This window comes from Mus musculus, chromosome 3 (genome assembly GCF_000001635.26).
Source record: "Mus musculus strain C57BL/6J chromosome 3, GRCm38.p6 C57BL/6J".
NCBI lineage: Eukaryota > Metazoa > Chordata > Mammalia > Rodentia > Muridae > Mus > Mus musculus.
In genome coordinates this window covers 107,760,913-107,783,964 of record NC_000069.6, presented here as the reverse complement: position 1 = coordinate 107,783,964, position 23,052 = coordinate 107,760,913, and the positions used below count along the sequence as shown (strand labels likewise).

The following is a 23,052-nucleotide window of genomic DNA, read 5'->3' as shown; positions in this document are numbered from 1 at the left end:
AAAAGAGAGTACAGAGAATAATGCAGTCTTCAAGACTTGTCTTGGGATAAGGGATCATGTCTTAGCTGACAAGGGGCAGAACTGAACTGTAGACATGCCAGACGCTTCCATTGGATCTATACTTTACCAAGGTGGGAGCCTTACCCATTTCAGTACATAGTTCTAGGTTCTCAAGACTAGACAAATAAGCTGTAGCCCACCCTACATGGATTGGGCTTTATCCAGACGTGCTACTGAGTTATCCCCAAGTCAGAAACCAGTCTCCCCGTTGTAGAACATAATGGGGTGGGGCAGAAAAAAGGACCTGGTCATAGAGGGTCCACAGAGTGATAATGGAGTGAGCCCAAGAAATGAGCTAATGCTCCTCTTTGGGCTACTGCTGACATCTTTTTTTCCACTCCTAGTAGTCACTTCCCAGAGCCGCCCCCTTTCTGGGGCAGCTGACTGTTGCTCAACCTTTGCTTCTTAAGTGCTGTCCCTGGTTTCCGGCCTTCATACCTCTGTGTCCTCCTTCCACCTCCACAACACTAGTTCCTCTTCAGTTTTTGTTTACTCACTTCTGTTCCTACAGCAACCCATGTGTCTGGGGCTAGCATGTTCTCATTGGTCACTTCTCCTTGGCCATCCCCATGTTCTCCAAGAGGGCTCTCACTCCACACAGCATTGTGATCACTTGTTATGATGGTTCCCAAACTTAATTTGGCCCTGATCAATCCTTCATTCTAGGACCCCCATCCTAACAGCAGTCTGCTAAGCAGGTATCCTAGACACCTTCCCTAATCCCCAAATGTAACACACAGCTTGCTAAGCAGTCTTTATGGAGGGTGGAGAGCCATGTTGGGAGGCCACAAGTCAGGAATTATCCCTGGAGACCAAGCCACTGGAGGTGCTGACTTCTGACTTCCACTCATTAGCATCATGCTGCCAGAGGCTGACAGGGCCTCTATCTGACTATTCTGTCCCTCTCCTGTGGTTATGCATAATTCAAAGAACAACAGAAAGGGGCTGTGCTTTGATGTTGGACCTGGAAGACTGAGACTCCACTTGAAGACACATGGGTGTAAAATCTAACCATTGGGGTTTTTTTTGTTTGTTTGTTTGTTTGGTTTGGTTTGGTTTTTTGTTTGTTTGTTTGTTTTGGTTGGTTGGGTTTTTTGTTTGTTTGTTTTGTTTTGTTTTTTCCGTTTTCGAAGCAAGATCATCATTGAATTAGATCCTGCCACTGACAACATCAAAAGACTCAGGGGGAAGGGGTGTACACAGAACTATCACACTCTGTAAAGGAAGATTTTTCTCAGGCAGAACACTTGGTGGCTGATAGAGTCCATCCACTCTGTGAGGGCCCACTGGGAATTTGGTGAACATGTTTATGTCAGTATAGCACCTCTTCCCCTGAGAATCCTCAGAAAGGAAGATGATCTGTCAATAGAAAAGGGCTGAGGCTGGGGACTCTGTTCAGGAGGCACTCCCTGGGGTCCTACTCAGAGCTCAAAACTTCAAAGGAACAACAGGCCATTACTTGAGTTGCTTTCTGTCATGGTATTTGTCAACACTCAGATGCATGACAACCTTCAGAACAAGGATCCTGGAGGCACTTGATCTTGGTCTGCTGACTCACTGGCCCTCAGGGTTAGGGGTTCCACTGACAGGTAGAGTCACTTGCACAAGTCATCCACTTTCACCCAGGCATCCATGCACTCTTCATCCAGCTAATATGGCCGCCGTCACTCTTGTCTATGCCTCTCCACCATTGCAAAGTGCTGGCAGAGCTCATTGGTAATTAATTCCATGTTGCTCAGGTCATATTCCCCTCCTTTGGCTCCAACACCATCTGTTCCTCTTCAGACAGTTCTGCCTTCACTTATGAATGCCTGAGTCCTACTGCTGCCATGCAAAGGCTGCCCAGGTCTTTTGAGATATAAAGAACTGTAGTGATAATCTTCCCAAGCCATGGGATGGCCACAGAAGGCCCGGGAATGTTCCCAGGCTTGTATTCAGAGCACTGGGCTCCCATGGCTCTTCTGCAGGTATTCTGTAGGTGGCTTCACATCTAAACCTCTCCAGTATGATAATGTTGCTAGCATCATGAATACATTGAATGAAAATACCAAACAAAACAAAATCAAAGTTCTCCATCATGAGATCCCTGCTGCTATCTCTGATTGAGAAGGTCTATGTGGACACTCATGGACACACAACAGGCCAGTGGACATGCAGGGGCCTTTTTTTTTTCAATCATCCATTTCTTAGGGCTACTTTGTACTGGAGCTCACAAAAAGACAAGAGGAGCATCCTCTGAGGATGGGTGGGGAGAAGGACCAGGCTCTCATTCATTCTTGAAATATGAATTGCACATGTTGTCTGTATGAAGTTCAGGATACAAAGGAGAAGGTAGAGAAGGTCCTGCTCAAAGAGGATCAGGAACTGACCGGGTCAGTAGACGACACGGTCTCCAAGAAGGAAGTACAGGGTTGAAGGGTAACAAAGGACAGTGGCTAAGGCCTAAAGAAAAGAGGAAATGATTGTTCCAGGCTAGGGAGTGTATGTGGGAAAACTCAAGGCAAGAACAAACTGGGAACTCTCAAGGAACTATGAGAAAGAGGAGCAGTGGCCCACAAACAGGAGGGAGGGGGAGAAAACGCTGTGCCAGGCAGGGCGTCAGGGGCCCATAAGAGTTTGGGATTTTGCAATTCAAACAAATAAGAATCATAATAAATTTGAATTTGAATAAAATCATTTAGCCATTGTGTGATAAGCCACCAACAAGTATCAGAAAGAACGCTGTGGCAAGCAGGTAACCTTGGCTGGGATGATTTCAAGGCTGGGTATTCTCAGGCTTTCTGTGGCCATCATGTGATATAGAGGAACCACATTATAGTTCCTTGCACTTCATGTTAGAGTCATTGAGGAGGGCTTAGGAGCAAAGAAGACCAAAGGAGTCAAGGATTCTCTTCACACGTATAGCCCAGTGGACAGTTTGTAGGAAGTTCACCTATGGCTCTAATTGTGTGGTGCGACCTGCCTGTAAGGCCTCAGATAAAGATGTCAAGTCACAGGGCTGCCAGATAAACAAGTTAAACTTGAGTTTTAGATGAACAACCAATTTTTTTTAGTATAAATCATTCCTTAACAGTATATGGGAATATACTCATGTTTGTTTGTTTTTTAAATCACTTACTAATCTGAAACTCAAATTTAACCAGACATTTTAAGTGTTTGTCTTCCATGTCTGAAAACCCTACATGTAATTGGTTATGCAGATCTGAGGCTTAGGAAAGAGGAATGGAAAGAGGAGTACACGGGACAAGGTCAACATGGAGGGCACTGAAAGTATCAGAAATATGGGGCAAATGTCTGTTAATATTTGAAAAAGACAAGCTCAGTAAGTATCTTATTTGCTCCAGTGTTTATTTAGAGTTTGAAAGAAGAGGCAAAAACAGGAAAACATCACAGAAGCTAAGGCAGAAGAAAGAAGTGACTCACCATAGGGGAAAATCGCAATCCGAGAACAAGAGCCTTGTCCATACACAGAAGGCCATCAGCGACACTGCACACTGCAGTTTACTAACATTGTGTTCAAGAGAAAACATCACACCTGTAGAGCCAATGGTGGGTGTTTGAGATGCTTTTCTAGGAAAGAGGGGGTAGTCATAGGTGGAAGAGGTTGGACCAAAGGAAGGCTTGATTTGATAGTGGAGGAAAGGAAGTCATTTAAAAGTAAGGAAAAGGAGCTACAGAGACAAGGTTTGGAGCTGAGACGAAAGGATGGACCATCTAGAAACTGCCATACCTGGGGATCCATCCCATAATCAGCCTCCAAACGCTGACACCATTGCATACACCAGCAAGATTTTGCTGAAAGGACCCTGATATAACTGTCTCTTGTCAGGCCATGCCGGGGCCTGGCAAACACAGAAGTGGATGCTCACAGTCAGCTATTGGATGGAACACAGGGCCCCCAATGGAGGAGCTAGAGAAAGTACCCAAGGAGCTAAAGGGATCTGCAACCCTATAGGTGGAACAACAATATGAACTAACCAGTACCCTGGGAGCTCGTGTCTCTAGTTGCATATGTATCAAAAGATGGCCTAGTCGGCCATTACTGGAAAGAGAGACCCATTGGTCGTGCAAACTTTATATGCCTCAGTACGGGGGAACGCCAGGGCCAAGAAGTGGGAGTGGGTGGGGAGGGGAGTGGATGGGGGGAGGGTCTGGGGGACTTTTGGGATAGCATTTGAAATGTAAATGAAGAAAATACCTAATTAAAAAATGTAAATTACATTTTCTTAATAATTATGAAAATATTTTAGAATGTTTGATGAAACTAATAGCAATAAGCAATAACTCAAACAGAGTAGCCTCATAGCTCTGAAGAATTGGCAAAAATAATTCCAAATTGAGCTCTGTATTTAATAAAATAGCAGTTTTTCCAATGGGGGGGGGGGAAGTAAGGAAAATAGGGGAAAGGGCCCAAGAGAAAAAGAGTTATATATAGAAGAAAACATGACAAGGTCTGACAAGGCACATATCTTCCATTAAGCCAGGAGGCCAATGCAGAGGGAGGGACTGGTACGCTGGTTTATGGGACAATTGGAGGAGGTCCTGTCTCCAGACTTTATTTTATTCTATCATTTGTTTCGTGTTAGTGGGGATGAAATACCGAGCTTTGCACATCCTAGGCAAGTGCTCATCACTGAGTGCCTCCCCACCCTTTAGTGGTTTTGAACTGGTCTTCATACCTCACCCAGGCTGGCTGACAGTGGCATACACCACCATAGCTGGCCCACTTTCTTGTTGGGAGAAGAATCTTTATCATCTGCTGAAAATTCAGATGCCAAAGGCTTAAGAATTAGAAATAGGATTTTCAAAGACAATTATTCAAGAAGAAAAACAGATGTTCCTGAGAAAAGGACAGCAGGGTTTTCTGAGGCTCAGACGGAAGAAGAGACCATGATGGTCCAGGCAACTTTCTCCAGCAGCAATCCATGTGGCCATGTAGCCAACATTCTAAGGAAGAGGAAGGCTGCTGTACCCATGCTCGGGACTGTGCCAGGGAGTGCAACAAAGAGTGTGTGTTTTAGAGAGGTTTCTGAGCTGAGAGAGGACAGTGAATAAGGAAGGTGGGCTTCAGATTCAGGAAGAAGAGGGCTGAGAGCTCAAATAAAGACGATGTGATTGAATAAGGATGATGAGGACCTAGAACGATGTCAGGATGATTAAGTTCAGAGCTGAGGTCGTTCTGGGTGATGACACAGTCTAGAAAGTGTAACGGGAAAAGCCAAGATGCAGTAGAACAGAGATGGATACACCAAGTATCTAAAAGGCTAGGATGTGGGCTGGACCACTGAGGTCATCCATGATGACAGCAGAGCCTCCCTGTGTCCTCTGCACCATCCTACCTCTACTGACATCCCTCACTGCTCTGTTGTTAAGCATAAGAGTTGCTGTGGTGGTGGGTGGGCAAGAAAAGAGGGTGGTGGCTAAAACTGGGTGAGGTCTGTGAAACATTTTCACAGGATAAAAAGATGGCATTTGTGTAAGCTTTGTATTCCTTTAAACACTCAAGGCAGAAGGCATCCATAGCTGATCATCAAGATGCCCTAGAACTAGGGATGACTTCTAAAACTCCTCTTTCCTCATAGTGATGCCAAAGTCTAAGGATTACTTCCCTGCTAAACAACTCAGAACGCCACGCTGTACCTCCCTTCCCCTGCCGCGGCAGCTGCCCTTCTGCGCCCCCTCAGCCACTCAGAATAGACGACACAGTCTCACTTCCCATATCCAGTTGCCACTAATTTTGCTTCTGTCTTTCTATTCTCACTGTCATCTATTTCCTAACATTACAACACTTTTCCTAGCAGACTTCTCTGCTTATTCTCCAATGGCCTCTTTGTCACTCCCAAGAGGTTAGAGGTGCAGAGGCAGGAGGCAGGAGGCAACTCCATTAATGATTCATTCCCCAAATAGATCCATCACGTCACTATCAGTTTAGTCTTCCTCAAATTCTGTCTCCTCCTTAGAATTTCTCAGAGGCACTCTGAGTCTATAGAACACAGAGCAGACTCACTGGCAGACTCCTTGATCTGAGGAGGGCGTTCCTTGCCCCCAACTTCTTCTGTTCCTTCTAGGTAGTATGCACCAGATCCTGTAGTAAACCACAGACACACTGGCTCTGAGCCTTTGCCCCTGCTGTCCCCTTCCCCTGGGATGCCCTTGGCCCATTGTTCTTGAGGACCTGGACACCCTTGGGGTCTGCCTACAAGTACACTTTCTCTTGCCTCTTCTGTTCCTCATTATTTAGAATTAATCATTCCTCCTTCTCCAACAAAGCAAGCATGCTGCCAGTGTCTCTGGTATGAATTACAGTGAGATGTTTCAACGTCATCGTGTTAAACTTACTCTGAAAACGTGCACAATTGTGTAAGACACCAAGGAGACAGTAGAGAGCAGTTGCTCCCTCTAGATGCTCAAGCTCTGACTAGGATACAGAGGTGGGTGCCAGAAGGCTGGAAGGTAACAAGGAAGCCCCATAGTGTGTGCGGTGGTGAGTGAAGGACACACAGACAGGGCTTAGAGAAAATGTCTTGGAAGGTAGACTGTAAGCCAAGGCTGGAAGGAGACGCCTGCTTTTCAGGTACTGCTAGGACAGAATGGACTTACCCGTGTCAATGTCTCCCTCCCCAAATACAACCTAAGTTCTTCAAGTTCAGGGACGTGCTTTACCCATATTGGAGGAGGATCGGGGCCACAGGGGTGTATCTGGGCTTTTCCCAAAGGCTAACAAAGAATTGAACATCCACGGATCAAAGAGAGTAAAAAGAGGTGAAAAGTGTTTATTGAACCAAAAGCATCTTGTTAGGAAGGGGGAGGGGATGTCTCCAAAGCTGGTAGACAAATGTTGTCTAGGGTAGTCTTTTATAGAACCCCCCTTATATCTTTCTCAGTTCTCTCCTGCCCCTCTCTCATTACTCCTTCTCCTTTGCCTCCATGTTCTTAGCTCAGAGAGATAACAAAGAGTGCAGTGGTACCCCAGCTTCAAAGTGGAGATGTTACCACTCTCCATAGTCTAGCTGCTATGTGGGAATGCTATCTTCTTTTCTTCTAACTTCTTCCCTGAATGCCTATCCTATGCTAATCCTCACACCCCAGCCCAGAGCCTGACATCCACTGAAGCACTTATGTTGTTGTTAGGATGAGCCTGGGAGCTATTGAATGACAGAAGCCATGATATCCTCATGCTGTGATCTTCCCCCACACAGTACCTTGTTCTGAGGCCTGGCAGAGACATCAGTTGATGAAATGAATTAAGAAACTGGCCCTGAGAAGTAGCAGGTGCTCTGAGACCCATGAGTCAACAGCTGGCCTGGGACATGTCTCAGACAAGACACATACTAAAGATTCATGTGGCTGCTGTCTAGACCCTAGACACCAGCCAGTAGACGCTTACTCTGCCTGGGTCCCTGAGGCTGCTGCTTAACCAAGTCTTCACAGCTGAGCCTCTGCAGGGCCAGGAGGAGGAAAAGAACACTTAGAGCAGGCAGAGGCAGGGTGAATGACTGTGTGAGTGTGCAGGAGTGACTCATGTGACAGACAGCAGGAGGCCCCCTGATGTGAGACAGCAGAGTCCGAGCAAAAGTCTCCTCCCTAGCCAGAAACAAGGACCCCCGGGGCATTGAGGGCTATAGGTTCAACAGCCTGGGAGTGTCAGCAGCTGAGTGACCACATGAAGAGGGGCCATTCTCTAAGCATGGCCTCCAAAGACAACAGCTTCTGAGGCACTGTGGGGAGAAAATCTGCTCCAAGGTGTGTGTGTGTGTGTGTGTGTGTGTGTGTGTGTGTGTGTGTGTGTGTGTGTGTGTGTTTGGGGAGGGGGATCAGTGTGTGAAAGGTAAAAGCATTATAGTAGAAGCTAGGATGTGTCCCGAATTCCTAGGCTAAGGAAAATCCCACCAAAACTCCAGTCTTCCTATCAGGAAGTGGGGAATTCCCCGTAGCTTGAGGAACAAGCAAACTGCAAAGATTCCAAGGGGAGGGTTTCAGTATCAAGGGCCCTCCCCTCCAGAGGCAAGTCCCTGCTTTTCCCCTGGAAATTGACCGTTGTGACCCAGACTGTCCCTTAGAGGTCCAGTATGCAGTTCAATGCCTTTTGATTCTCAGAGGGGAGTCTCAGCAGACTCTCTCAGCTCCCTATAAGCCAGATCCCTCTCCCTGGCTTCTCAGGGTCTTCTAATTCTTTCAGAGCCTATCTCCCCGACAATTTCCTTCTCTGGCTATTTTTCCTTCTTCAAACTCTCCTACACAGGAAAATGTCTGAAGAGAAGACCCGAGGTCTGTTTTTCTTTCTCTGGTCTGGGCACATCCCCAGTGTGGCAGCAAGAGTCGGGAACACCTGGCCTGTGCTCTCCGCTGCTGCTGCCATGAGCTCTGTCTTGGGACTAGTCTCTGAACTGTTCGAGTCCATACATGCTCCTCTATACCCTGGGGATGCCCTTCCCAGCTGGTATCGTCAAGGCTCTGCCAGTTTGCCATAGGGAAAACTTAGAGGAGGACATTTGAACAGAGACCTGAAAATGGCGATGGAGAGAGAGGACAGTAACTTTGGGAAAGGTTTTCCGGCAGAAGGAGGCTCTCAGGCAAGGGTGGCTGTGAGGTTGAAGGGGGCGGGGAATATGAGAGGTTGGGGGAATGAAGTCAGAGATCTCAGAGAGCCTCATCTCTCCAGGGAGCTTGCCTTTTTTGTCTAAGTGTCAGTCTTGAGCAGGGAAGTAACAGGATCCGAGTCACACTTTTGAAAGATTTCCCTGTAGAGAGAACTCCCTGGCAAAAACGGGCTCAGAAGAAAAGTTAGGAAGCTGTGGTAGTTATTCAGCACCACCAGTGGCCAACACTGCAAACTCATCCACACCTCCCTTCCTGTAATCCAATCACAGAGTACTCCCTCATATGTCTGGACTGGGAAAGCTCTCCTGGGTCCTGCCCTCAGGAGGGATTTCACACTAGAGCTATGAAGCATCTGATGGTACACAGTCACACCTCAATGAATCTGACCAGCCAGGAGTCCTATGAAAGCACAAAATGCAAACGATTTTTAAGCTAGGTGCCCAAGGACAACCTCTGACTGGGCTACCTCTCCCCCTCCTCCTTGTTTCTGAGGTGTTGGCATCATGACTCCTCCCTCTGTCCCAGACATCCTCACCATTCTTCTCCCCACCTACATGCCCCTGTCAGTCAAGTTGTTTTTGGTCAGCATTTGCCTGGGGATCCACTCACAGCACCTAGTTACCTGCTCAGTGAAGGGGAATAGACTAAAAACTTGGCTGAGGGAAGCTGAATTCTAATGTGGGAGACAGAAAACCTTATGATCTGCTTATGATCTGCTGTTTTGGAGTTATAAATTAATATGGGGTAAGGGAGAAAGGGCAAGCTCTAGCCAGGACCCTGAATTACTATAACTCCAGATGTTCCTCAGCCTCAGACTCCAATGTCCAGCGACCCACTGCACCCCTCCAGCTACCAATCTATCAGATGTCACTAGGAACTTGGTAGGTCTACAACTCAACTCTTCTTACTTGCTCTTCTTTATCTTTTTTAGTGCTGCTTTTTGTAGTACTAGAGTAGTTCTAGAGAGTCAACCCAGGACCTTACCCATGCTGAGTGCCCCACCACTGAACTGTGTTCTCACCTCACTAACCAGTCTCTTAATCCCTAAACCAGCTCCTCTAACTATTCCTGTCTACTCCATGAGCCTCTCACTTCCCAGTTTACACCCTCGACTCCAGACTGCCACAGTCTTTCCGTTCCTAGAATGCAGTGTCTTCCTACTTTCTGCTTCTTCATGTCAACACCCTTGCTGCCTCCTTCCCACCCCAGTTCCCTGCCTACCCAACTTCTACTTATGCCACAAGCGCTCAGCAGAGGTGTTCCTTCCTCCAGTCATCTTCTCTGATCTCTTTAGGCTGGGGAAGGTATCTCTCCCCGTACATCAGCTGAGTACCCCTAAGATAATTGCTTCCTTGCAAGTGTGTGGAAATCTGCTCCTCAGGCCTGGAGGCTCTGAGAGTGTTTGTCTAGCATGAATTAAGCAGGATTTCAGAGCAAGGCATTGGGCTGCCGTACACAAGCTCAACGGAGTCTCCCCTCCTTGGAAATAAGGCCTTACATTTATGATCCTCCTGCCTCAACTGTCTCAGCACTGGGGTGACTGGCATGTCTCATCATGTCTGATTGATAGTTTTCTAATAGATGGATGGGTGATGTGAGGGTGAAGGGGTGTAGACTCTGGGTGCATCTGGAAAGCAAGATGTATTCCAGAGAAGGAAACAATGTAGAAAGGCAGCCTGATAAAGGCACACGTGTGGGGCAAACACCCGTACCATGTAACATTCAGAATGCAAGAGGCCAGCCTATGGGGCAAAGGTCATAAGGTAAAGGGTAATGGGGACACCCTTGTGAAAGCCAAGCTAAGGTATTTGAGCTTTATCACAAAGGCATCCAGAGCACTGCAGCCAGGATGCGGCACAGGCATAGCCCTGTTTAAGGACATCAGTCTCCATCAGCATTATAGCCTGACCTGTGCAGAGACAGGGGAGGGATCTGAAAAGTATCTCCATTCTGAGGGTCAGCAGAGAGCCTGTTCTGAGATCCTCCTTCAGCCACAAGATTTTTCTGTAGCTGCAAAGTCCTAGCCATTTTGATGGGGACAAGAAGGCAAGCTCTTTGTGCCAGCACTTGCTCCTCAGCTGGGCAGAGGTAGCCTGCCCTTCCTGATGACTCACACTGGAAGGGTCAGCTCCCAGCAGAATGTCATTGTTGACGAGAAAAGGGGCCAGGCTTTGCCTTCTCCAGCCAGCTTTCTGGGCACCAAGACAGCAACACAAGACAACAAAGTGCGTGGACTAGAGAACACATCCACTGCATGGCACCCGCCCGCCTACATGCTTGGACCCACAGTGCCACGTGTCAGCTGGCCTAACAGTTGTTGGTGACTCAGGCAGCTGTAGAAACTCTCAAGAAATGAGGTAAGGGCCATGAAGGAGAGAGCAGGACCACTTCCCCTCTAGCCTCAGGCAAGGGAGCAAGGCAGGCCCTCCAAGCAATGGTGGTTACCAGACCCATATTTGGAAGAGAACATGAGCCAGTAAATGTGACTTAATTGGGGACAACATCTGGTGACGCTTCTTTGGTAGTAAGTGAAGAAAGGGAAAAGAGACATATTCTCTCAGGAAGCTATGGACCAGACCCAGTTCAGAAAAAGCTGTCACATTGATGAAGGAGCCCCAAGCAGGGCCTTGTCAGGCTGGCTGCAGCTCCAACAATCAACATTTATAATCTGTTCTCTATAGAAGACCAACATCACACAGGTGACTTTCCTGGGCTAGGCCATCCTAGAAGTCTGCGTGAGCAGAAAAGGCAAAACAATGAGAGAAACGACAGACCTGAGAGGCAAGGAAGAAAGTGGGCCAGGAGCATCTTCAGGGTCCTGAATCCACACGCACGCACACATGTATGTTCTCAATCAGACATAAATCTCTTCCAACCTGCCTGGGGCAGGAGGCAGGGGTACCTAGGCTTTCCTTACCTGTGGAAGGCAGAAAGGGAAGGCTCTGGCTTAAGGTGCTAGCTAGTCAGTGAGCTGCAGCAAGCTCTTAAGGGCAGATGCGGGGCATGAAAAGTATTCCATATCTAGGCGGATGGCTGCGACACCGAGAGAAAGAATGACCCTGGGAGAAGGGCTGAGGGTCAAGAAGAAGCAAGAAGCACGCCCTCCCGCAGCCAGTGCTATGCACCCCATGCACACGGTGCCAAAGAACTGACTTTTCCCTCCTGTCCATTGCTCTTCCTCCCTGCTCTCCTCTCCCACTCTCGCTCCTCTCTGCCTTTCCCATAGCACTCTGTTGCTGGTGCAGAGCTAGGCTGGAGGCACCAATGAGAAGTACACTAGCTTGTTCTTTGCCCGGAATCCTCTTTTGGCAGTAGCCACAGAGCTGGCTCCTTCTGGTCACACCCTCCAAGGGGCCTTCCCTGACTTCTTTGATTTAGCCACTGCTTAGCTGGTGACACTGCCGTTTTCGTCCCATGTAGCACTCACTGCTACTTGGTATTATGATCTTTTTCCTCATTTTGTTTTTCTCATGTCCCTTCATGCAGAATGGACACTCCTGGGGCGCAGGGACCTTGTCTGTGTTCTATGAGGTTATATTCCCAGAACAGAGAGCAACACCTGGTTCCAAGCAGGTGCTCACATGTGTAGTTTATTTGTGAGTAATAACGGCTAGCATTTGTTGAGCGCTCTCTGCATGTCAAGCACTTTTTTTCATGTATGGCTTCAAGAGTCAGCAAACTGTGAGCTTCAAAGCAAATATGGCTCTCTGAAATTTTTCACAAATAAATCTTTCTGGAACACACCCATTACTGTACGTGCTGCCTACAGCTACTTGTGTGATACGCCGATACAACTGAGCAGTTGATACAAGGCCAGAGCATGGCCAACAAGCTAACACTGTTTACAGCCTGGCACTTTACAGAGAAGTGCTGGTCCTGTACTGACTCACTTAACCCCTATCACCAGCACTGAGGTCACTGTTGTGATCAGTGCCATTTTACAAATAAGGACACCAAGGCACAGAGAGCGTGGCACAGGATACAGAGTTACTAAGTGCACAGGCTGGATTTGGACCCAGATAGTTTTGTTCTATGCTCCTTGCTAGCTACAATGTTCCCCGAGTTTTCTAGGAATGATGAAGGGGGAGGGGAACTGAGCTTATTCTAGATTTTGGGAAGTAGCATATAAAAAGGAGGAAATGGAGAATAAAGAAATCTATGGCAACAGAGCCCTTATGACTCTAAGCCATTAGAAAGTTCTCATTGTTCTAGAGTTTTGTTGTTGCTTAGGTATTATTATTATTATTGGGTTACTTACTATAAAGACAGCTTTGTTGTCCCCCCCCCTCCCCAGGCAAAGAGAAAACAGGGCTGTTTAATTAAGAGTCAAGAGTCACTTGTTCTTGGCTACAGTGCTTAACATGAAACACACCAGATTTTGGTACAGAAATGGCATCCTAACACTTCCCTGATCAGAGGACTCCTGGGCACCTCCATCTATATATCCCCCAGAAACTGCCCTCTCACCCCAACAGTGGTAAGTTCTCTCCCGCTCAGAGGAACTGGGATGAGGTCATTTGTTCAAATGAGTAGCCATTTACAGCACAGCACCATTGACTGGCCGACAGAGTTGATATTTCCTCAAGTTACAGTCAAGAACTTGTATATGTAACCTTTTTTAAAAAACTTTTTTTTGGGGGGGGGGGTTCAAGACAGGGTTTCTCTGTGTAGCCCTGGCTGTCCTGGAACTCACTATGTAGACCAGGCTGGCCTTAAACTCAGAAATCCAACTGCCTCTGCCTCCCAAGTGCTGGTATAAAAGGCGTGCGCCACCACTGACCGGCAAAGACAGCTTTGTTATATAGCCTGGGCTAATCTTAAACTCTCATTCCCCCTGCCTCAGTCTCCCAAGTGATAGGATGACTGGTGTGTTCGACCATACCTGAGTTTGGGCCACTGATTTGTTTTATTCAGTTGTTTGTTTGCTTGCTTGTTTTTTAACCATTACTGGGGAATGGACCTGAGGAGTGACACATGCTAGTCAAATGCTCTACGACTGAATTGTGTCCCCAAGTTGGATCACTGGTTTTAGTTCAACCCTCTTTTGAGACCCAGACCTCTCAGAATCTCTCTGCTGGAGCAGAAGCCCCACCCCTACATACAAATAGAGGTACCTTCTTCCTTCATTGTGAAGATGAAGAGCCAAATATTCTTTATTTAGAACTTGGAATGCCAACATTTTCCTTAAATCTTCGGGGCCTGGTTTGCTCTGCCTACATAAAAAGGCAAGGTTCTAGTGGCCTCTGATGTGCAGTTGATGGACTATTTTTAAAATTGTTTTTGTAGCTACACACACACACACAGAGAGAGAGAGAGAGAGAGAGAGAGAGAGAGAGACTCAAGCTTCTAGAGGCCCACTGTTTGAACATGTTTGAGAACTTCTCATTCCTCCGATGTTGAAATGTGGATGCAATTCAATTCTGTGGTTACAGAAACCCAGAATTAGAGACTCGGTGGATAAACTGCAGTCTCAGAAACACAGCCCCACACAGAAAGCCTCCCAGAAGTGCTGCAAGTTTCTCATGGCCTCTGGAAATGCAAGGAAAGCAGGAAGGGGGGGTGTGTTTCAGCAAGCTGCAGGGGACTGAGCCTGGGATGGCCATCTAGGTGCAGAGTGCTACAAGACTCACCAGGGCAGTAGGAGGGGAAGCACCTTCCCTGGCTTCTGGTTTGGAGGCTGCTTTAAGATGTATCAAGCACTTTCACATTTCATGAAACATTTTTCCATGACAAGTTTCTGAGAGGAGACTTATTTCTGTCCCGGTCATCGATAGGTGAGAGTCACAGAGTCAGGGGCACCAGATGGGAGAGGACTGACTGACTTCCTTCCTTTTGGACAGGTTCCTTGATCCTTTGGAACAATCTCAGGGCTCTCTGGAAGGCCTGATATAGGGAGATCAGGTGATTAGCTAATGGCTTAGCTATTTCAATCAATTTGTCTATCTCATTCTGTGGTATAGCTCAGTGCCAAACACCTAGCCCAGAGCCAGTCCTTAATAGACATGTATCCAGGGAAATGAAATGTCGTCTCCTGTTCTAGAAGTGTCCCTACCCTGGTGGCGGTGGTATAACAGGTGCAAACATAAGGCTAAAATAAACTGAACCATAAAGAGACCCAGGAAGAAGTATGGTATGCCTTGGGGCTCCATCAAAGACACTGCTATGGGGGTTGCAGAAATGGGATCTTTCTGGAGGAAGCAGAGAACCTTGCATTGGGTTGTCTCCAATACAGAGAAGGCATCATGGAGCACCTACATGGCCAGCCTCTACCACTGTGACGATGCCTCCAGCCACCTGTCTTACACTCAGCCACATAGAACCTCTCTTCCTGCTGCCCCTTGGCTCTGCTACTCACTTTCCCGGGCATACGCTGCTTCTCAGCCTTTCTCTTTTTCCTTGGTTTACCCAGCTCTAGAAACTTACATTGCAAGCTGTCCCTTATCTGTGCTCCTTTAATGATGGATTGCAGTAATTGCCTGCTTGCTTGCCTAATTGCCTGCAGCCCCACGGGACTGTAACCTTCCTGACAGTAGACTGGTTATCTCTATAGTTTGGAGATTCCAGCAATTAACCTTGAGTAAACGTCAGCCAAGACATAGTAAACATTTAGTGAGGCTATGGCAAATGGGCAAACATCCAACTTATGTGAGGTCTAAGGATATGTAATACAAGGGAAAGCTGCAGCTGAAGGTTGGGACCACTCTACGTGTCAACATTGGTGAGTGAGTGTGTAGGGCTGCCAGCAGCACCGGTAGGGTGTGGCTGCTCGTGCTAACTAATGGAGTGACAGACAGACAGAGGGTAGCATGGAGCAAAGGCAGACAAGGAGAGAGGAGGAATGATGGTTTCCCAGGATCTTGGTGCACAAACAGGTCCCTCGAGCCTCTGGAGGAGCCTGGGCATGCTACCCAGGTTCAGTTTGAACACTGGGTCACAGACAGTGTGAATTACTGGCCTGGAGGTGTGCTATTCTGCCAGACTTTCTAATTTCAACCAAGTGGTAGAGGGCCTGTGACAAGCATGTGACTCTTCAGCCAGCCTGGGATAAGCAAGCCACAGTGAGATGGCCAGAGCTCCCCTTCAAAGCCAGAAAAGTGAAAAGTCATCTGCAACATTTGGAAATGACTTGAGCTCTTGGACTTCATTCATTCATCTACTTGGCAAAACTTATTAAGCACAAATAAGTAAAATGGGTTCTATGAGAGATAAAAAGCTGCCTGGGGGGGATGGAGAGAGGGCTCCGACAGTAAAGCATAAAGTGTGGTTCCTCAGTTACTCCTCACCATATTATATGAATCAAAATCGAAGGGCAGTATCCTAGTCTCAGAAATATTTGCTGAATGAATGGCTGGATCTGATCCTGCCATGTGACCCGTGACTTCCCAGCAGCCTGGAAAGCAAAGTCAAATGTCACACGGTTGACCTATAGGTGCAATTAATGGTGTTGACACTGTCTCTTACCCACTTTTCCTTGCCTCCCTCGCCAGCTCCGATTTTTCCCGAGTCTTTGCATTACTTAGAGCCCCTCACACTGCCACCACCTCCTCCTGACACTGTGCAAGCTGCTGCCTCTCTCTCTGGAATGCCTGCTTCCCCCTCTCATACCAGGGTCACATTTGCCCTCCGTGTCCCTGCAGGATCTCCTCGTCAGAAAGCATGTCTGGCTCTTTCTACTCAAGCCCCTCTTGAAACGTGAACAACGTTTAACAGGGTGGCCTCCTTCTCTGTCAGCTCTCTGGGGTTTAGGATGAGTCTGGATTTCCCCTCTAGTGTGTAGGGACTTCCAATGGGTACTCAAGGAACACTTGTTAAGTGAATGATGTGGGTGGTACGGGGAGACTGACTGCCCAAGGTCCCAGGAACTCATGTTGTCAGCTGCAGGTCTCTCTTACAAAAAGGAGTGTTGACCCTCTGAGGCGTAAAGTATCCAAGCTGATGTGAGTCTACAATAGAGAAGCCCCTGAAACTCAGCTCCAGGAAGGTCTCTTGGAAGCTGGAGTTTTACCTTTTTTTTTTTTTTTTAGCTTTAAAAATTAAGCATATGATCCACAGTTTTATTTTTAAAATTCTAGGAAGAACAGGAGTATGATTTCTATTGTTATATTCTAAAAATACATTTCCTAATCTTCTGTTTGCTTCACAATAAGCTAGCTTTGGCATGACGGTCTCCTTGCAAAAATGAAATCACAGTGTAAAGAAACAGAGCTCTGTGAACTTTAAGGGAAGCAGATATCTGACCTAAGCCGGGGTGAAAGGGAGGGGACAGGGCTCTAGGCCATTCCAGCTCTAGAGAAGGCCCAGAGCCAGCAAGGGCTTCAGGCCTCAGAATTAGTTTTGGTATTTCAAGAAAGTTGGCACCAGAGGCCAGGGTCAACCCTCCTCAGTCAATTAGCAAATATTTACTGAGTGATTACAGCATGGAGAGCCATGGCAGAGAGGAATGTAAGATGTATGCACTCCTGGGTTGCTTTTGGTGGTGTGCTCTTTTGGATGACACTACTGCCATGATTTCAAGGAAAAACTGTAGCTAGAAGTCACTGGGGCCCCAGTCTATAATAAGGGCCCCGGGATACAGTCCTTTGACTTTTTATCATGCTCAGAGATAATCTGTACAGCTTCTACCTAATGAATGAGGAAACTGAGATTCCAAAGGGTTTCACACAGTATTCTTGGCCTCACAGCTAGAAACAGCAGATCTGGGATCTGAGGTTAGATAACTCTGATTTCAGAGAACACGGGCACATTGCTTCCAAGGCAACAGAGCATTTTCTGGTAAATTTACAATTTGATCTTGATCACTAACATATGAGATTCCGATTATGATGATCGGCATTTTTACACATAAAAAAACCTGAGGCTTGGAAAGTTCAACTCATAAATTGTCGCTCTGATAGGTAGATAAGGTTAAGATTTAGGCTGAAGCCAAATCTTTAATTCCTGCTGCTATATTATAGAAGGGACTGAGTTATCCACTCTAGGTCCCTCAGCTACTTCTAGCCTAGAGTGCTATGATGAATCCTAAAAGACATTTAATTCCCATAACACAGTTCTTACCTAACAGCCCCAAAGGCCTACAGACCGTGCAGTAGGCCATGCCTGGACTTTGCCTCAGGCTCTCCTGGGAGAAGAGAAGAGGAGGTTGCTCTAGGGTGAATGGCCTGTTGCTCTAGTGTACAGCAGCCCAGAGTTGCACGCCAGTATGGAAGGGGAAGGATTGAGAGCTGTTTGGGGCACCAGCAATCAGGAGGCTTTCTAATGAATGGGAAAATAGTGGTTATGTGGTCCAGTGTGCTCAGAAAAAAGAAACAGAGTGTTTCTGTCAGCAAACCTGAAAGTTCTACACCAAGGAGTGGGGACAAACACCTTTCCACTCCTCTTGTCTACAGGAATAAGTCCATACCCCAGGTCCTTGGTCCCCAAAGCAGGGTTCCCCCAGCCCCCACATGATATCCAGAAGTGGAATTCCTGGCTACACCCTGTACTGGCCATAGAGCCTCTTCCCCAGTATTCCTTGCTTGAGGAGGCCAGAGTGGAGCCTCTGTAGACTCCTCCCTCCTGGGAGCTAGGGGCGGCCCAGCTTGGACAGCAGATGCCATACCCTCTTAGCCTCAGCAACCCTTCAATAATGGCAGCTCTGCCTTACTGGACTTAATGTGGTCCAGTGATGAAATGGGCATTGTGCAGAAAGCTCAATTGCTCCTCATAACAGCTCTGTAAGGAAGGTGACATTGGTTATCCTCATTGTATAAATGGGGAAACAGGGTTATGTACAGAGCTAGAATGGGGTGAGATTTAACTCAGGCATGCCGATGTGTAGCTAATAATGGTCTTCCTTGCCATATTTCACCTCGGAGGAATGTTATGACATTTCTTTTTCCCAGGGGGGAGAGGGCCAGCACTAGCAAACTGAAAGGAGAATTTTCAGCTGGCTGAAGGCCCTAGGGCTGAATGGCCAGGGAACCCACGAAGATAAGCAGGTTAGAATCTTTTAGCCCTCATAAGGGGCAATCCTAAGGTGTGTCTTCTGCCTCTCACTCTCCTCTTGATTCTTCTACTTAACACTAAGCAAAACAGCCTAGAAGAACCAAGGCAAGGAAATCACGTGACATAAAACAGAGATCTGTGCCCCTGGCTGTCTCTGACTTGAACTCTTCCAATTCTCTGTCTCTGCCCTGTTGAGGGCTCCCATTGCACCGGGTAACTTTGGGCACTTTTCTCCACCATCACTGCCTCTTGTTAAATTGTCCCTTGACATATCTGCCCTGGTGAGCAGGAAGGACATATAATTCACCTGGCCACAAGCAAGCACAGACCAGCACTCGGCAGGCACTCAGAAATGTTTATTGCACCAGTGGGCAAGTTCCTCATGTCCTCATTCCAGGTAATTCTCTGCTTCATTTGCTCTGAAACCACACAAGACCAGGGATATGAAGCAAGCTTGGTGCATGGCCTAGACAACAACAGACATGCCTTCCTCTTAGTGATTCTCTTTTTCCAAAGAAGGTTAGAAACTCTCAGGAAAGTTCCTCTGTTGGGGATTTTGATTTTAAACTCTGTGGAGGGCACTGGATAAGGCAAAAGTCAACTGTAAATAAACTGCATCTTAATTTAGGGTTAGATTCATCCAGATTACAGGAGTCAGGAACCTGGGGCCTGGGGAAACAGCTGGGCTGGTGAGTAGACAGACCTCCTAGCAGAGTTTGCCCTCTGAGGGCAAACCTCCTACATCATGAGCCTGAAAGCCAGCAGGTCTTTGGGTAATGACAGGAACAAGGGAAAAGGCTGGCTTCCTCCCAGTGGGGAGAGGTGGGCTAGGCAAACATTGGTAGCTTCTCCAAATATCAACTACTGGCACTTTGTAATTTTTAAATCCAAAGCCTTAAGCAGCAGAAGGTTGGAAGCTACCACTCCCATTTAAATAATGGAGAAACAGGGTTCTGAAGGTCCCTCCGTTATGGTTTCTCTGCAGATGTGATTTAAAGGGCAGTGAGCAGTACCAGAGATCACATGGAGACCTCTACTTTCCTACCTGGTTAAGCTTGTGTGTATGGGGGGAGGGAACATCTAACATACTCTGACCTTCATGCAGTACCTTGCCGAGGACACTGAGACTCAGAACAGCATTGTACAACCCCAGGCTGTAGTGCCTATTCTGATCTACTTCCATGGACCCACTTTTGTAGAAAAGAGGAGGGAGAAAGACAAGAAAGGGTGGAAAAAATAAGAGATGCACCACGATGGGAGGAGCACCCTGTGTGATAACAGTCAATTTTCTAGAAAGATCTCCAGAGGAAGTTGCCTGACAAATTGTTTCAGAACAATCTACAAACGCTGTTTTCTCTCATTTCCTGCCACCCATCTCAATTTCTCTCTTTTCAATCACTCATCCTCCCCTTGGTTCACTGCTCTAGCAAGGAGGGTCTCTCTCAAACTCCCTCTGCCCTCCCTCACGGTCAGCTGAGGGCTGCCTCCTGGGTGATGCTGCAGCTTGGAAATCCCTGGAACCCCAAATCTCAGACAGTGCCAAATTCCTCTCTCCCTTCCCCCAGGACCTGGCTCCGGACATGACTCTACCAGTAGTCAGCATGGAAGACTGCAGATGATCTGAGCAACCACATGGAGCCCAGAGTCCTCTCATTCCAGACTTGACTCTCAGTGTCCCCATCCCGGACTCCCGTAATTCTTGTGTGATTCTGGAAGAGGTGGCTTAGTCTGTCTGGGTCTCCATTTCCTCATCTAAAGCAGTACAAGGATTTTAAAAAGGTTTCAATTCTATGATTCCATTATTTCTCTTGCATGGAAGGGCTCACACTGGCCTGTCTGGATTCACAGGACCCTGAAATCCAGTGAAGACTCTGGAGAGTCAGACAGGGGAGGATGCCAGAATCAGTCCCTTTGGGCAGTCAGAGGAGACTATGGAGCAGCCACTTTAAACACATCATCAGCTCTTCCAGACTTGACTTCCTTGTGCATGAAGGCAAAGCTTGGTTAGCCACCAGAAGCGCAATGCCTTGTGTTAAAGTAACACAAGTAAGGGAGCTACAAGTCCTACTGTGGAAGTCCAGTTATGGATGGTCTTGTTCATTCCTCTGTAATGCCACATGAACAGAGATCTTATTATTTCCTTTGGGCAAACGAGGAAAGAAGAACAGAAAGGATTTGCCTAAAGTTACACAGCAAGTGGGTGGTCAAGGTGGGAGAAAGTTCTGGCATTGAGATTCCCAAGTCCACACCACCACTGTTGTGTCAGTGATTAGAGAGTAAAAAATAAAAATAATAAAATGGGAACTGGTGAGATGGTCAGTGGTTAAAGACGTCTGCTACCAAGACTGATAACCAGAGTTCAACCCCGGGACCTGCATAGTGGAAGGAGAGACCCAACTCCCACTAGTTTTCTTCTGTCTCCTACACAAATGCCATGGTATACACACACACACACACACACACACACACACACACACACACACACGTTTGCTTTAGTTTGCCCAATAACTTGATGAAGAGAAATCATTGGCTTCATTTTATAGACTTTGAGAGCAAAAGATGTGCATCCATCCACAGCCACAATGCAAACGACTGGGCAGAGCTGTCAAGGGCAGGTTTCTTGTAAATGGTGGATTCAGGTAATATGTGAAGGGTTTCAGTAGGATGGGAAAGGGGTTCCATGCTTTGCACTTATGTGATGGATGGCTGAGTGGTCCTTGTGCTGATGTAGAAGATGCTCTAACTCCAAGTTCCATAAGCCTGGGCAGAAACCGGTTTGTAAAGGAGGATGGAACCAGTAAAATGTGATCTTTTTCTCAGCTACTCTGCAGGCATATCTTACTTACATGGCTTCCTCTTGCTTTTTGTCTTAAGAGCTGTGGTTAAATCTTTATTGTTCCAGACCAGAATAAAGACTATTCCACCAAAGAAGGAAATAAGCCTTGATCATGTCTCTGGCCAAGTGCTATCTCTGCATTCCTCCGAGAAGCCCTGAGTCCCAAGCCCTCAGCTTCCAGTGGCTCACATCTGAGTAGGGGGCCATATTATCACGGTCACTGTTACACTGGCCTGTAGTTAGCAGTGAATGTCTGTCAAGTGACTCATCCATTCCAACTGCCCAGTTAATTTAATTCCTATTATGTGCTATGTCTATCAGTTCGGAGTGAAGTGAAATGGGGTGCTACCCAGAGGAAGCCTCCCAGCTCAGGGTGCAGGTCAAACGTAATCACTACTCTCACTAGTATTCAGTGGTTCTAAACGTAATTACTACTATCACTAGTATTCAGTGATTCTAAACGTAATCACTACTATCACTAGTATTCAGTGGTTCTAAACGTAATCACTACTCTCACTAGTATTCAGTGGTTCTAAACGTAATCACTACTATCACTAGTATTCAGTGGTTCTAAACGTAATCACTACTATCACTAGTATTCAGTGATTCTAAACGTAATCACTACTATCACTAGTATTCAGTGATTCTAAACGTAATAACTACTATCACTAGTATTCAGTGGTTCTAAACGTAATCACTACTATCACTAGTATTCAGTGATTCTAAACGTAATCACTACTATCACTAGTATTCAGTGGTTCTAAACCTTCTCAATGCTGAGACCTTTCAATACAGTTCCTCATGTTGTGGTGGCGCCCCAACCACAAAATTATTCCATTGCTACTTCACAAGTGTAATTTTGCTACTGTTATGAATCATAATGTAAAGCATATGATATGCAGGATATCTGACTTGTGACCCCCCAAAGAGGTTGCCACCCACAAGTTGAGAACCACCAGTTTAAAATAATGTAGAGAATGAATGAATGAATGAATGAATGCCAACTTAACTGGGAGGAATGGGTTGCGTCCAGTGGGAACACAGAAAGAAGGAATTATCCATCAGCCTGAAGCATCCCAGAAGGCTTTGCAAGACAAGGATAAGATGTGATTATAACCTTAAAAGGTGAGACATTCACCTTAAGATGGATGGGGGAAAGGAAGACTTCATGTCCGAGGAAGCAGCCTGAGCAAAGGTTTATGAGGGACGTTGTTGCTCTGAGCTAGGTAGTGCAAGGAAATGGAGGACACGTGACAAAAGTGCCCCTTTGAGACCAGACCACTCATCTGGGCATGACGGGATTGAAACACATTGAATCAGGATAAATGGAAGGAAGAAAAAGATCCTGACGTTGGCAATATAATTAATAGGCTCCTCTTGATAGGTTAATCTAGATCCATTCTCATGTAAAGACAAAATGTGATTGCACAAATGCATTTCCAACAGAGTTGAGGGAAATCTAGAGTCCAGGCACACCAACCTTTCCACATAAGCTGGGTTTGGCAGCCCAGGAGCAGGGGGCCAGCCAGTGCTTTCAGGTTAAGCACCTGAAGTGTCTCCTGGCAGAGTGC

General features: G+C 46.8%; 1 long non-coding RNA gene across 2 annotated transcripts in view; it reads right to left on the bottom strand.

Moving 5' to 3' along the window:
- Gm40121 overlaps positions 1 to 23,052 on the bottom strand; it is a 116,727-nt gene that overhangs the window by 28,987 nt on the left and 64,688 nt on the right. The window lies entirely within an intron of this gene.